This window comes from Schistocerca cancellata, chromosome 5 (genome assembly GCF_023864275.1).
Source record: "Schistocerca cancellata isolate TAMUIC-IGC-003103 chromosome 5, iqSchCanc2.1, whole genome shotgun sequence".
NCBI lineage: Eukaryota > Metazoa > Arthropoda > Insecta > Orthoptera > Acrididae > Schistocerca > Schistocerca cancellata.
In genome coordinates, this window is record NC_064630.1 from 829872711 (window position 1) to 829887533 (window position 14823).

Consider the following 14823-nt stretch of genomic DNA (forward strand, 5'->3'; position numbering starts at 1 on the left):
GATGGGCCAGTACAATTGGTGATACCCAGACTGGATAATACAGCACGTTATACGTATGAGGTAGTGTGGCGTGTATTCGAACACTATAAAGGGGTAAGCAGCATGGCGTGGGGTGGCAGTCAAGGAGGACAGACTCCCTCCTACAGGCATTTTGTGTGGTTCACTCGTACATAATTTAGTTTTTGAGCAACCACCCTCCACAAACACTTTGACTCTTGTAATAACGAACTACTAAGTCGAACAGCAACAATGGATGAACTGCTAAACCTCTCACTCCATCTGATATTACAACAGTTGAGCTGTTAAGTTTCATCTTCGGTAAAATGTTGTAAGTGGCTCTAAGCAGTATGAGACTTAACTTCTGAGGTCATCAGTCCCCTCGAACCTAGAATTTCTCTAACCTAACTAACCTAAGGATATCACACATATCCATGCCCGAGGCAGGATTCGAACCTGCAACCGTAGCGGTCGCATGGTTCCAGACTGTAGCGCCTAGAACCGCTCGGCCACACCCGCCGGCAATGTTCTAAGTCTCTTCGACATAGCAAGAACTTGGATTGTAAGGTCCCGCTCCCTTCCCTTCTCTCTCTCTCTCTCTCTCTCTCTCTCTCTCTCTCTCTCTCGGGTAAAATGTTGCACCTCTTGATCTCGTTCGTTATTTGTAACCTGTGCAGAATTATTACACTTACTTAAGATCTTGGACAAGCCATGTTGGTTGTTATCGCTAAAGCATCAAGTGCATCATCATCTGGGAAGCATGTGAGTGTCATGGTTACCGACAATGTTCGCCTGTACAACCTCGAAGAGATGAAAGTATTGTTGTCTCCATGCAGTCACACTGCTGTTTGTGTTAAATGCGTGCCTACAATTTTATCCTGCGCTGTATCTTTGAATCCTATTTTAGCTTGAGTAATAGTATTATTTTCGGAATAAATTTAGTATCAGTGAATAGTCTGCACAAAAGATTCCCGGAGATCTTGGCACATCATTCAGGATAACAGCTCGAGCATTCGGCGATTACCTTATATAGTCCACGGACGGTTTCTGATTGGTCGGTAATTATGTAATGCTGTCGTAGATGGTGTCAACGTCTGCAGTGGTGGCGCCATTGCTTCCGCAGCAATGAAAACATTTCGTCACAACGACAACAGAGCCCACTGTCAACAAATAGTGCATCGCTCGCTACGAATACTGATAAACTTCTATGGCACGAAATCCTACCTGTAGCAAAAACATCAATCAATAACACGGTCATATATCAAAAACTTAGGTTCAACAACCACATAAATACTCCGCAATCCAACGCATGGCGAGTGGCGGAGGGTACTCCGTACTACTACTAGTCAATACCTTAAATGTTCCACTAGCAAACAGAGCGAGGGAAAAATGACTGCCTATATGCCTCTTCAGGAGTCCTTATTTCACATATCTTGTCTTCGTGGTCCGGAGGCCCAATGTATGTTGGAGGCAGCAGAATAGTTCTTCCGTCAGCTTCAAATGCCAGTTCTCTAAATTTTCTCAGTAGCGTTCCTCGGAAAGAATGTCGCCTTCTCTACAGGGATTCCCATTTAAATTCCTAAAGCATGTCCGTAACCCTTGAAAGTCGTTCTAATGTTCCAGTAACAACTCTAAGCAGCCCACTTCTGAGCTGATTCGATATCTCCCTCTAACCCACCCTGGTATGCTTCCCAAACACTCTAGCAGAAGTCAAGACCAGCTCGTCCATGCGTCCTGTATGAGGTCTTCTTTACAGATGAACGACACTTTCCTAAAATTCTCCCAATAAACAGAAATCGACCATTCGCCTTCCCTACTGCAGTCCTCATATGCTCGTTCTATACTACTGGTCATTAAAATTGCTACACCAACAAGAAATTCAGATGATAAACAGGTATTCATTGGACAAATATATTATACTAGAACTGACAACCGCGTTCGAATCCTGCCTCGGGCATGGATGTGTGTGATGTCCTTAGGTTAGTTAGGTTTAAGTAGTTCTAAGTTCTAGGGGACTGATGACCACAGCTGTTAAGTCCCATAGTGCTCCGAGCCATTTGAACCATTTTTAGAACTGACATGTGATTACATTTTCATGCAATTTGGGTGCATAGATCCTGAGAAATCAGAACCCAGAACAACCACTTCTGGCCGTAATAACGGCCTTGATACGACTGGACATTGAGTCAAACAGAGCTTGGATGGCGTTTACAGGTACAGTTGCCCAAGCAGCTTCAACACGATACCACAGTTCATCAAGAGTAGTGAATGGCGTATTGCGACAAGCCAGTTGCTCGGCCACCATTGACCAGACGTTTTCAGTTGACGAGATCTGGAGAATGTATCCAGAAAGTCCCGTACAGGACCTGCAACATGCGGAAGTGCATTATCCAGCTGAAATGTAGTGTTTTGCAGGGATCGAATGAAGGGTAGAGCTACGAGTCGTAACACATCTGAAATGTTTCGTCCACTGTTCAAAGTGCCGTCAATGCGAACAAGAGGTGAACGAGACGTGTCAGTACGTTGTAGGTGCCGCCACAGGCGCCAACCTTGTCTGTATGCTCTGAAAAGTTAATCATTTGCATATCACAGCAACTTCTTCCTATCGGTTAAATTTCGCATCTGTAGCACGTCATCTTCGTGGTGTAGCAATTTTAATGGCTAGTAGTGTATTTCAGTGTTACGCCCAAATATTTAAACGACGTGACTGTGTCAAGAGGGGCGCACTAATGCCGTATAGGAATATTACGGGTTTGTTTATCCTATATACCCGCGTCAACATTTTTCTACATTTAGAGCTGTGTGCCATTCATCAGACCAACTGGAAATGTTGTCTAAGTCATCATGTATGCACTCAACTTCGTCACCTTAACGTGCACCTCTGTATCAGCAGCAGACAACCGCAGACTGGTGCCCATTCTGTCCGCCATATCATTTATGTGTATAGAGAACAACAGCGGGCCTATCACCCTTCCTTGGCGCATCCCTGACGATTCCTTTCGGTCTAGTGACCACTCGCCGTCGAGGACAAGACTCTGGATCCTACTACTTAAGAATTCTTCGAGCCACACACATATCTGTGAACCTATTGCACACGCTCGTAGTTTCTTTAACAGGCTGACTGTGGCACCGTGTCAAATGGTTTGGTGAAGTCTAGAACTATGGAATCAGCCCGTTGCCCTTCACCCATAGATCGCATTATGTTGTTGTTGTGGTCTTCAGTTAAGAGACTGGTTTGATGCAGTTCTCCATACTACTCTATCCTGTACAAGCTTCTTCATCCCCCAGTACCTACATCCATTGAATCTGCTTAGTGTATTCATCTCTTGGTCGCCCTCTACTATTTTTACCTTCGACGCTAAATTTGTTATCCCTTGATGCCTCAGAACATGTCCTACCAACCGACCCCTTCTTCTACTCAAATTATGCCACAAATTCATCTTCTGCGATATTCTATTCAGTACCTCCTCATTAGTTATGTGATCTACCTGTCTAATCTTCAGCATTCTTCTGTAGTACCACATTTTGAAAGCTTCTATTCTCTTCTTGTCCAAACTATTTATCGTCTATGTTTCGCTTCCACAAATGGCTACACTCCATACAAATACTTTCAGAAACGACTTCCTGACACTTAAATCTATACTCGATGTGAACAAATTTCTTCAGAACCACTTCTCTTGCCATTGCCAGTCTACATTTTATATTCTCCCTACTTCGACCATCATCAGTTATTTTGGTCCCCAAATAGCAAAATATCCTTTACTACTTTAAGTGTCTGAAATGGATCAAATGGCTCTGAGCACTATGGGACTTAACTTCTGACGTCATCAGTCCCCTAGAACTTAGAACTGCTTAAACCTAACTAACCTAAGGACATCACACACATCCATGCCCAAGGCAGGATTCGAACCTCCGACCTTAGCGGTCTCGCGGTTCCACACTGTAGCGCCTAGAACCGCTCGGCCACCCCGGCCGGCTTAAGCGTCTCATTTCCTAATCTAATTCCCTCAGCATAACCTGATTTAATTCGACTACGTTCCATTATACTCGTTTTGATTTTGTTGATGTACATCTTATATTCTCCTTTCAAGACACTGTCCATTCCGCTCACTTGCTCTTCCAGGTCCTTTGCTGTCTCTGACAGAATTACAATGTCATCGGCAAACTTCAGAGTTTACATTTCTTCTTCATGGATTTTAATTCCTACTCCGAATTTTTCTTTTGTTTCCTTTACTGCTTGCTCAGTACGTAGATTGAATAACATCGGGAATAGGCTACAGCCCTGTCTCACTCCCTTTTCAACCATTGCTTCCCTTTCATGCCCCTCGACTCTTATGACTGCCATGTACAAATTGTAAATAGCCAATCGCTCCCTATATTTAACGCCTGCCATCTTCAGAATTTGAAAGAGAGTTTCCAGTCAACATTGTCAAACCTTTCTCTAAGTCTACAGAGGCTAGAAACTTAGGTTTGCCATTGCCTGAGCTATCTTCTAAGATAAGTCGTAGGGTCAGTGTTGTCTCACGTGTTCCAACATTTCTATGGAATCCAAACTCATCTTCCCCAAGGTCAGCATCTACCAGTTTTTCTATTCGTCTGTAAAGAATTCGTGTTAGTATTTTGTAGCTGTGGCTTATTAAACTGATTGTTCGGTAATTTTCACACCTGTCAGCACTTGCTTTCCTTGGGATTGGAATTATTATATTCTTCTTGACATCTGTGGGTATTCCGCCTGTCTCAAACATCTTGCTCACCAGATGATACAATTTTGTCATGATTGGTTCTCCCAAGGCTATTAGTAGCTCTAATGGAGTGTTGTCTATTCCAGGGGCCTTGTTTAAACTTAGGCATCAAATTCTTCACGCAGTATCGTATGTCCCATCTCAACTTCATCTACGTCCTCTCCCATTTCCATAATATTGCTCTCAAGTACATCGCCCTTGTATAGACCCTCTATGTACTCCTTCCACCTTTCTGCCTTCCCTTCATTGCTTAGAACTGGGTTTCAACCTGAGCTCTTGATATTCATGCAAATGGTTCTCTTTTCTCCAAAAGTTTCTTCAGTTCCTGTAGGCAGTATCTACCTTACCCCTAGTGATATATGCCTCTACATCCCTACATTTGTCCTCTAGCCATCCCTTCTTAGCCATTTTGCACTTGTCGTCGATCTCATTTTTGAGACGTTTGTATTGCTCTTCGCCTGCTGCATCTACTGCATTTTCATATTTTCTCCTTTCAGCAATTAAATACAATACCTCTTCTGTTATCCAAGGACTTCTACTAGCCCTCGTTTTTTTCCTACTTGATCCTCCGATGCCTTCACTATTTAATCTCTCAGAGCTACCCATTCTTCTTCTATTGTATTTCTTTCCCCAGTTCTTGTTCCCTAATGCTCTCTCTGAAAATCTCTACGATCTCTGGTTCTTTCAGTTTATCCAGGTTCCATCTCTTCCCAACTTTTTGCATTTTCTTCAGTTTTAATCTACAGTTTTTATCCAGTAGGTTGTGGTCAGAGTCCACATCTACTCCTGAAAATGTCTTAGATTTTAAACCTGGTTTCTAAATCTCTGTCTTACCATTATATAATGTATCTGATACCTTCCAGTATCTCCATGCCTCTTCCATGTATACAACCTTCTTTCATGATTCTTAAACCAAGTGTTAGCTATGATTCAGTTAGCTCTGTGCAGAGTTCTACCAGACATCTTCCTCTTTCATTCCTCTCCCCCAATCCATAGTCACCTATTACTTAGCCTTCTCTTCCTTTTCCTACTACTGAGTTCTAGTCCCTCATGACAATTAAATTTTCGTCTCCCTTCACTATCTGAATAATTTCTTTTATCTCATCATACATTTCTTCAATCTCTTCGTCAGTTGCGGAGATAGTTGGCATATAAACTTGTACTGCTGTGGTAGGCTTGGGCTTCGTGTCTATCTTGGCCACAATAATGCGTTCGCATTATATCATTTGCGAAAAGAGCAAGCCGCAGCGATGCTTTCTAATACCGTGCTGATTCATGGACACTAGCTCTTGGTCTCAAGAAAACGCGTTATATTCGAAGTATGTGTTCGATACAGTGCAGGCAGCTGAATTAAGCTACGAAGAGGTGTGGCTGGTTTTTGTGTCTTTCGAGAGAAAGGGGAGGGGGGGACGAGGAGGTACGCAGACGACTGTGTACTCAGTGGCACCCACTGGTACGCCGGTAGCGGGATCCCTAGCGATCCATGTGATCCTGAACAGGGGCATGGAACCTGCCTTCAGGGAAGTAAGAAGGGTATGGCTCCTTCGTAATGGTTAGTTAAGTCAAATGGGTAGTTACGTCACACCCTCATCTGACCATCTGTATATCAAATTTGAGGTTGAAATGTGTGCTAAACGGACCATGATATATAGTAATTCTGGAAAAACAGATTGGGACTCATAGAAAAGACGCCTACCTGAAGAAAGAACTTCAATAAGGAATTGAGTAGATCTTGAGCAAATAGCACGCGGAGTGACGTCTACCATATGACCTCATACTCAGAAAACTGCCCCATCACCAAGAAGTGTACAAACAGGAATATACCTTGGTGGAACAATAAATAGGCAAAATTTCGGAAGGCGGTTGTCAAATACAACTTTGCGATTAACATGTGAAACTATGATCCTGTAAGATATTCTGTGAGGAGTTGGAAGGTACAGCTGCATGCGCCAGACTTCGTGAAATCCTCATCAGAGTAGCAGTCAATCCAGGAGGCACTTTGATGCGAGCGTACGAGGAGAGGGCGTGGGACGCAGGATGTGCTCCTCAAAACTCGCTTCCCTCAGACCACTCTGGCAGATAACACAGACGAAGATTCTGCCTCTGGGAAGTACTGGTCTACAGGAAACTGTTCAAGGCACCAGGCTCTGATGGAATCTCCCGTCTCCATTTGCAATAAGCAGGAGAAGGACTAATTACATTCTAATGCAGAATGTTTAGGGGTAGCCCAGCAGCGAGAGCCAGTCCTGTTGCTTGGACGACAGCGAACGTTGCTTACGTTTGGAAGCTAGGGAGAACTGATCATACCAAGGCTGAGGACATGAGACCGATCAGTGTGTCCTCCTTTCTGCTAAAGGCGTTAGAAAAACTGCTTAATGTGCAAATTAAGGAAGGGAGGTTAACTGAGGTTTCTCTTAATGTAAACAAACAAGCTCACCAACCAGGCAAATCATGTGAAACAGCACTTTTTCAATTCGATGGGAAGATGCAAAGAGCACTCCACTTTCAGGAAACTTGCATCTTCCTGGACATTAAAGGGGCTTTTAGTAATACTACCATCGAATCAGCGATTAGAGCTGCAGAAGAGCATGGCTTTAAGACCATCTTATGTAGATGGGTTAAGATCATGCTGAGTAACCGAAAGGTAGGAGCCACCATGTTCAACGAGAAAATGGTGATGAACACCACCAGAGAGTGTCCGCAAGATGTGGTTCTGTCCCAACTACTGTGGAAACTAGTGGTGAACGAACTCATCGAGGAATTAAATACTAGATGATATTTTTGCCAAGGGTACGCAGGTTTATGGGAACACTTGGTACATTTGCTAGTACCGTTGTAGCAATGCCACAATGCGCATCGAACATTGTTCAAAACTGGCACGGGATCTAAGGGTCGGTGCCAAGAAGACTGTTGTAATGCCGTTCTTGAGGATCCATATCCAGGAGGTGTATTGGAATCTTAAGTTCTTCGACAAAACTCTGCCAGGAGAGGGGACAGTAAAGTATCTACAGCTAATCTGGGATGGGAAATCATCTTGGACCCCTGACATAGGAAATATATGCTCCGAGGCAAAAGGAGCTCTATGTGCACTCAAAGGGCCTGTGGTAAAAACTGAAGACTAAGCCCCAGGAGTATATACTGGATGTACGCTAAGGATGTTGGAAAGGTGCCTGATTAATCATAGGAGGCGGAATTAACAGCGCATCCTATGGTAGGATGGAGATCATGCTGGACTTGCCCCATTACACCTTTGGGCTACAATACAGAAAGCAGCAAAGATGTACAAGTTAAAAACTGAAAATAACAGGCAATCTTTAGTAACAATTGCATGTGTGGAGCAGTGGCACTGTGCAGAAATATAGTCTGGTTTACTGATGGGACGAAAACAGATAAAGGCATTGGAGCATGGATATACAGGGTACAGCCTACACAAGAGAGTGCAGTCTCTCTGAAAAAGCTGATCACTGTACTCCAGACGGAAACATCTGCTGTCACAGCGTGGGTGGAGGAGAATCTGTGTAGGTGCCACAAGGATCGTGACATCTGCATTCATTCGGAGAGCCAGGCACCTCTGAAATATCTACCAGCGCCTGCAAAAAGACTGCCGCGAAGCCCTTGTGAGCCTAGGGGAAAGCAACTGGGTAAACCTGCTGTGAGTCGCTGGTCGCTCAGGAAGCTGTGGCAATGGACCAGCTGACAGGTTGGCCAGGGCAGGTGCGACGACTCCATTTGTTGTACTGGAACGTGTCCTAACCGTCACTAAGGACAAAACTACGTAGCTGGATCAGTAGGCAGCACGCAGAATATTGGACTACGCCGCGAAAGCAGAAACATGGAAATCTAACGGTGGAGCAGCCATGTTGCACGAGTATTTCTGTAATCCTGAACTTGAAGAGGAGGCGAATTGAACGCATGGTGTGACTCACGAGTGGCTATGGGAACCTAAAAAACATCTACACACAAAGAATATAGAGAAAAAAGTCCGTAAGTGCAGACTGTGCAGTGAAGGGGGTAAAACTGCACCATATTTAATATACGAATTAAAGCACTGCAAGTTAAAAGACACAGAATGTTTGAATAGTTAATTCCTGAAATCAGTGCGTCACCAAAACAACTAGTAAAAGGTACCGGTTGGCTGCTCTAGAATTATTACAAGAGGAACTGCACAATAGACGGTTTCGGTATTGGCAAGAGTGGGACTGCTGTTGTTTTGCCTCTCTAGGTGAATCGCTCAGTTACTCTATCCATCTGTAAAAAGACACAGGACTTGACTGCACATTGCCGGTGTGGTGTGCGTACTGTAAGACCTTCGGTACAGATACCATCAGATTATTTGACTTCCCGCTCTAACGAAGTAGGGGAGTGTCAGCAATATGTCTCGTGGTCTTATCGTGGCGTGTTTATCTTCTGCCGTTAGGTCAGACGATAGAAATGCCACTTGCACGCTTAGAGTAGCAGATTGACGGTGACCAGCTTTAAACAGAGGTTGGGTTGGGTTGTGGGATTAAAATAATAACAACACAAAATTACTTAACTTGATTCTGGATCTTATTCCCACATATCTCTGATACTTGACAAAGTGTCTATTCATTTATCTTCATGGCTATGTACAGGAATATGGTAATCTTATTAGGCGCAGACTGAAACTTGACTACAGACTAATGTAGACTAATGCAGACTGGTGCAGACAAAAGCAGGCTGACTAATCGGAGGTCTGTACACTCGTTATAATACCTCGCGCGTTCAGGTATCACTGCGCGAGTGTGATCCGCGAGGAGAAAAGGTTCTACGTTAGCAGCAATCTCATTGGCTGCGTTACATATTAATACGCGGATCGGCGGAAGCAGAATATGGTCCGTCTCTACGACAGCGCCATCTCGTAGAGCGGAGACGCACGAGCGCTGCGCCTGCGCTGTTGTGCTTAGGCTGGTATTACACTATCAAATTTCTTTGTCAAAGATTTTATCAAAGATGTGATCAAATAATCCGTCAAATATATTTGACAAAGATCTTTGACGTAGCGCTAGAAGGGGTATTACACTGTCATCAAATTTTTCGTCAAAGTTCAAGATGGCTGAAAACAACTTGTTATTAACCGCAGCAGTTGTACGTACCCCAATTGCATTGTGTGCACATGATGAAAAGAAGTGGGGGAAAAATGGAACCATACATACGAGGTTGACAGTCTTAAAAGTCCTGGCATTACAACATGATAATAAATTCAGTTGGGAGGAGCACATCCCAGAACTGCAGAAACGCCTTAACAAATCTGTTTGCAATTCAAGTGTTAGCAGACATAGGCGACATAAACATGAAAAAGCTTGCATACTTTCATTCCATAATGTCATATAGTATAATATTTTGGGGTAAATCTTCAAGTCAAACAAAAGTTTTCAGAGTCCAAAAGCATGTAATACGTATTATTTGTGGAGTAAATTCACGGACGTCCTGTAGAAACCTCTTCAAAGAACTGGGTATACTAACTACTGCCTCTCAATATATTTACTCCTTAATGAAATTTGTCGTAAATAATATATCTCTTTTTCCAACAAACAACTCAGTTCATACATACAATACCAGGAACAAAAATGATCTACACAAGGACTTAAAAGCACTTACTTTAGTTCAAATAGAGGTCCACTACTCAGGAACACTCATCTTCATTAATTTGCCAGCAAACATAAAAAATTTAGTTACAAATAAAGATCAGTTTAAAAGGTGCCTGACACACTTACTAGTGGCCAGCGTGCTGCCTCTTGCCACGTCCTCCACTGGCCGGTGACACACTGTTCTCCCCTGTTCTGGTTCACTCGGTGCTCTGCCGACCCATTTGCGCCACGGTACCATACCACTGAGCTGCGCTACGGAATGTGACACACGTACGACTTTTGGCTCCCAATATTCCTTAACATTTTAACTAACTTCATTACTGTAAAACTCCGTGCTTTAATTAAGGGGAGCACACACTGGTTCAAGTCGAAAAAAAATATATTTTCGGATTTCATCATATTTCGGTATATTAAGGTTTTATTTAAGTACTCTGAAAAGGATTTTGCTGAAAAAAAATTTTTTTCGAGCATTTAAAGAGCATTTTCCTACCACGTGTGTTTATGTGCCACGCCCACTTTTCTGTCACCCACTTTTCTGCATATACACTCCTGGAAATTGAAATAAGAACACCGTGAATTCATTGTCCCAGGAGGGGGAAACTTTATTGACACATTCCTGGGGTCAGATACATCACATGATCACACTGACAGAACCACAGGCACATAGACACAGGCAACAGAGCATGCACAATGTCGGCACTAGTACAGTGTATATCCACCTTTCGCAGCAATGCAGGCTGCTATTCTCCCATGGAGACGATCGTAGAGATGCTGGATGTAGTCCTGTGGAACGGCTTGCCATGCCATTTCCACCTGGCGCCTCAGCTGGACCAGCGTTCATGCTGGACGTGCAGACCGCGTGAGACGACGCTTCATCCAGTCCCAAACATGCTCAATGGGGGACAGATCGGGAGATCTTGCTGGCCAGGGTAGTTGACTTACACCTTCTAGAGCACGTTGGGTGGCACGGGATACATGCGGACGTGCATTGTCCTGTTGGAACAGCAAGTTCCCTTGCCGGTCTAGGAATGGTAGAACGATGGGTTCGATGACGGTTTGGATGTACCGTGCACTATTCAGTGTCCCCACGACGATCACCAGTGGTGTACGGCCAGTGTAGGAGATCGCTCCCCACACCATGATGCCGGGTGTTGGCCCTGTGTGCCTCGGTCGTATGCAGTCCTGATTGTGGCGCTCACCTGCACGGCGCCAAACACGCATACGACCATCATTGGCACCAAGGCAGAAGCGACTCTCATCGCTGAAGACGACACGTCTCCATTCGTCCCTCCATTCACGCCTGTCGCGACACCACTGGAGGCGGGCTGCACGATGTTGGGGCGTGAGCGGAAGACGGCCTAACGGTGTGCGGGACCGTAGCCCAGCTTCATGGAGACGGTTGCGAATGGTCCTCGCCGATACCCCAAGAGCAAGTGTCCCTAATTTGCTGGGAAGTGGCGGTGCGGTCCCCTACGGCACTGCGTAGGATCCTACGGTCTTGGCGTGCATCCGTGCGTCGCTGCGGTCCGGTCCCAGGTCGACGGGCACGTGCACCTTCCGCCGACCACTGGCGACAACATCGATGTACTGTGGAGACGTCACGCCCCACGTGTTGAGCAATTCGGCGGTACGTCCACCCGGCCTCCCGCATGCCCACTATACGCCCTCGCTCAAAGTCCGTCAACTGCACATACGGTTCACGTCCACGCTGTCGCGGCATGCTACCAGTGTTAAAGACTGCGATGGAGCTCCGTATGCCACGGCAAACTGGCTGACACTGACGGCGGCGGTGCACAAATGCTGCGCAGCTAGCGCCATTCGACGGCCAACACCGCGGTTCCTGGTGTGTCCGCTGTGCCGTGCGTGTGATCATTGCTTGTACAGCCCTCTCGCAGTGTCCGGAGCAGGTATGGTGGGTCTGACACACTGGTGTCAATGTGTTCTTTTTTCCATTTCCAGGAGTGTATTTTAGATCTTTATATCCCCTACATTGCACGTTAGGGATTTTTTTTTACTCCCGAATGTGTTGGCTATCCTTGGAATGCAACGGTCGGTATTGTTTTGTTTCTGCTCCTTGTAATCAACACGATTTCAAACACGCGGTTAGTTTTGTTCAAGTGTGATTGCAAGTAGTTGTTATAGAAAACTTGCAGGTATATTATAGGCAGGCAATTAGGAGAAATAAAGAAAGTCTGGAGGCAATGAAGAGAGATGTTTGGGCCATATTCTTCGATAAGTCCTCTACTGATGATAAGCCATGTCATGGATTGTGTCCATCAGGAGAAAATTCGTGGTGCAAATAAAAGAGGACTCAAGCAACTGCAGAATCTTATTCTCACCAGCATTCTCTTCCTGCTGCTGTTATTACAGCAATTAAATCTATTTTCAGAGACTTGGCTCATCCTGACCTTCTAAGGAGACGTCTGCATGGGCAGACACAGAACCCAAATTAATGTTTCAACAGCATAATTTGGTACCGCCTTCCTAAAACTATATTTGAAGGCATGCATACACTGAAATTAGGAATTCATGATGCTGTTATTACATTCAGTTGTGGTAATATTGGAAAGTGTTGGGTACTGAAAACGCTGGGAATTAATTCAGGTGAAAATATGATCACTGGGCTGCAACATTGCGATAAAATGACGATAGCCGATGCAGACAGGTCTGCATCTAATATGGCCAACAAAGCAAGACATACATCCAGGAAGGTGAAAAAAAAAAAAAAAGCTGGAAGACCTGCTAGAGGCCAAAGAAGGGCCATCATATGCAGCAGGACAGTTTTAATTAACTGTAAGTAACAAATTTCAAAAGTTTTTTCCTTAAATCCAATTTCCCGCAAACTAAAATTTTCAGTACATATTCTCCATTATATCAGAAACTATCGTAGATAAATGAATGAAACTTTCAAACGCTCTTCACAACATAAAAATCCACCTCTGGTACTACACTCATTAACATTCCCCCATTAGGAAGTTCACAAAAACATTTGCTGCAGCAAAAACTTAATATTTTTTGTTAATAAATTTAAAAACGTATTGCTTAAAAACTATAAAATGGGTAAAGTAGATTTTAGTACAGTTGACTCTATTAGCATCATGTAACATACAGTAAAAATATTAAGGTCCTGCATCAAATAGTTTGTTTCAGAAATGCGTCAAATACTTGCCTAAATTAACATGGGTTATATAGGCAGGGTGTGGTCCCCTTAACTTAGTCGCTCTAATCATTCGACTCTCAACAAATCAATGAGACAGGCGCTCTGTGGGCTGTCTGCTGTGAGGTGACACATTATCAGCCGTCTGAATTCTTATCATGCTGCTGACAGAGCCACTGATGGGCTAATGTGAGCATTAGCCCATCAGTGGCTCTGCCAGCGGCAGCCTCCAGGTGTCGGCCTGTAGGGTGGGCTCTGCTCCAGCCTCTGCCACAACAGATGCTTCATAATCTTGGAATCCTGCACAAAACTAGGTTTCAGGCGCCTACTCTCGTAACATGGCTTTTTTTGTGTTATTTACGTCTGCAACAATTTTGATAGTCACTTCTTCTAAATGTGTTTAAATGTCAAATGTGGTTGACGTATGAAGGATGCATGTAAGACTGAAATTTTTTTACAAAACTGAACAACTATGAACAAGGTTGGCTTGTTTAATGGTTGCCACCCATTCTGCACATTAATTTTCCAGTAGCAAGTTGTGAAAAGTACGTAGACAGATTTTTTGGTTTACCTGGAGAGCGTACGTGCGGGCCACTGCGCAGCTGACCTCATTTTAAACTTAGGATAATTTTGTATCTTTCGCCATTTTTCAATATGGTTTAAAGCATAATTGTGCTTCCTGCGTTTTCGAAATTTCCCATCGTTTTAACTTAGGTCATGTGGGTTGCGATGTCAGTCAGGTTGTGGGAGTGACTGCAGTGCGACGAGAAACAACGTACTAGTGGCGCAAATTGGAACTACTTTCCTGGATTTTTGAATTTGCCACAATTTTTAACTTAGGGCACGTGTGCTTTGTGGTGGAGAGGTAGATTACTGATAGCGGTCTGCACTGAGCTGTTAGCGGCCAGCTGTGGCCTACTTCTGATGTGCTGCGACAGTGGTGACTCTTTGTATCAGATGCAGTCCTACGGCGGTGACATAGTGGCCTGTGTGCACACTCATGAGCTTTACAAGTGCAGAGGTGGCTCTGTGGTAATTTGCTTACACAAAGTTGCTGTTGTTGCTAACTCATCGCAACAGAACTGTCTCTTGTTTAAACAGTGTTGTAATTTGCTTACACAAAGTTGCTGTTGTTGCTAACTCATCGCAACACAACTGTCTCTTGTTTAAACAGTGTTGTAATTTGCTTACACAAAGTTGCTGTTGTTGCTAACTCATCGCAACAGAACTGTCTCTTGTTTAAACAGAACACAGTTTTAAACTTAGGACAGCCTGACATGGGGTAATATATATGTGTTTTTTAAATTCCCCCCATTTT

General features: G+C 44.1%; 1 protein-coding gene across 1 annotated transcript in view; it reads right to left on the reverse strand.

The window, feature by feature from the left end:
• LOC126188827 (uncharacterized) overlaps positions 1-14823 on the reverse strand; it is a 165655-nt gene that overhangs the window by 137220 nt on the left and 13612 nt on the right. The gene's annotated exons all lie outside the window — the stretch shown is intronic.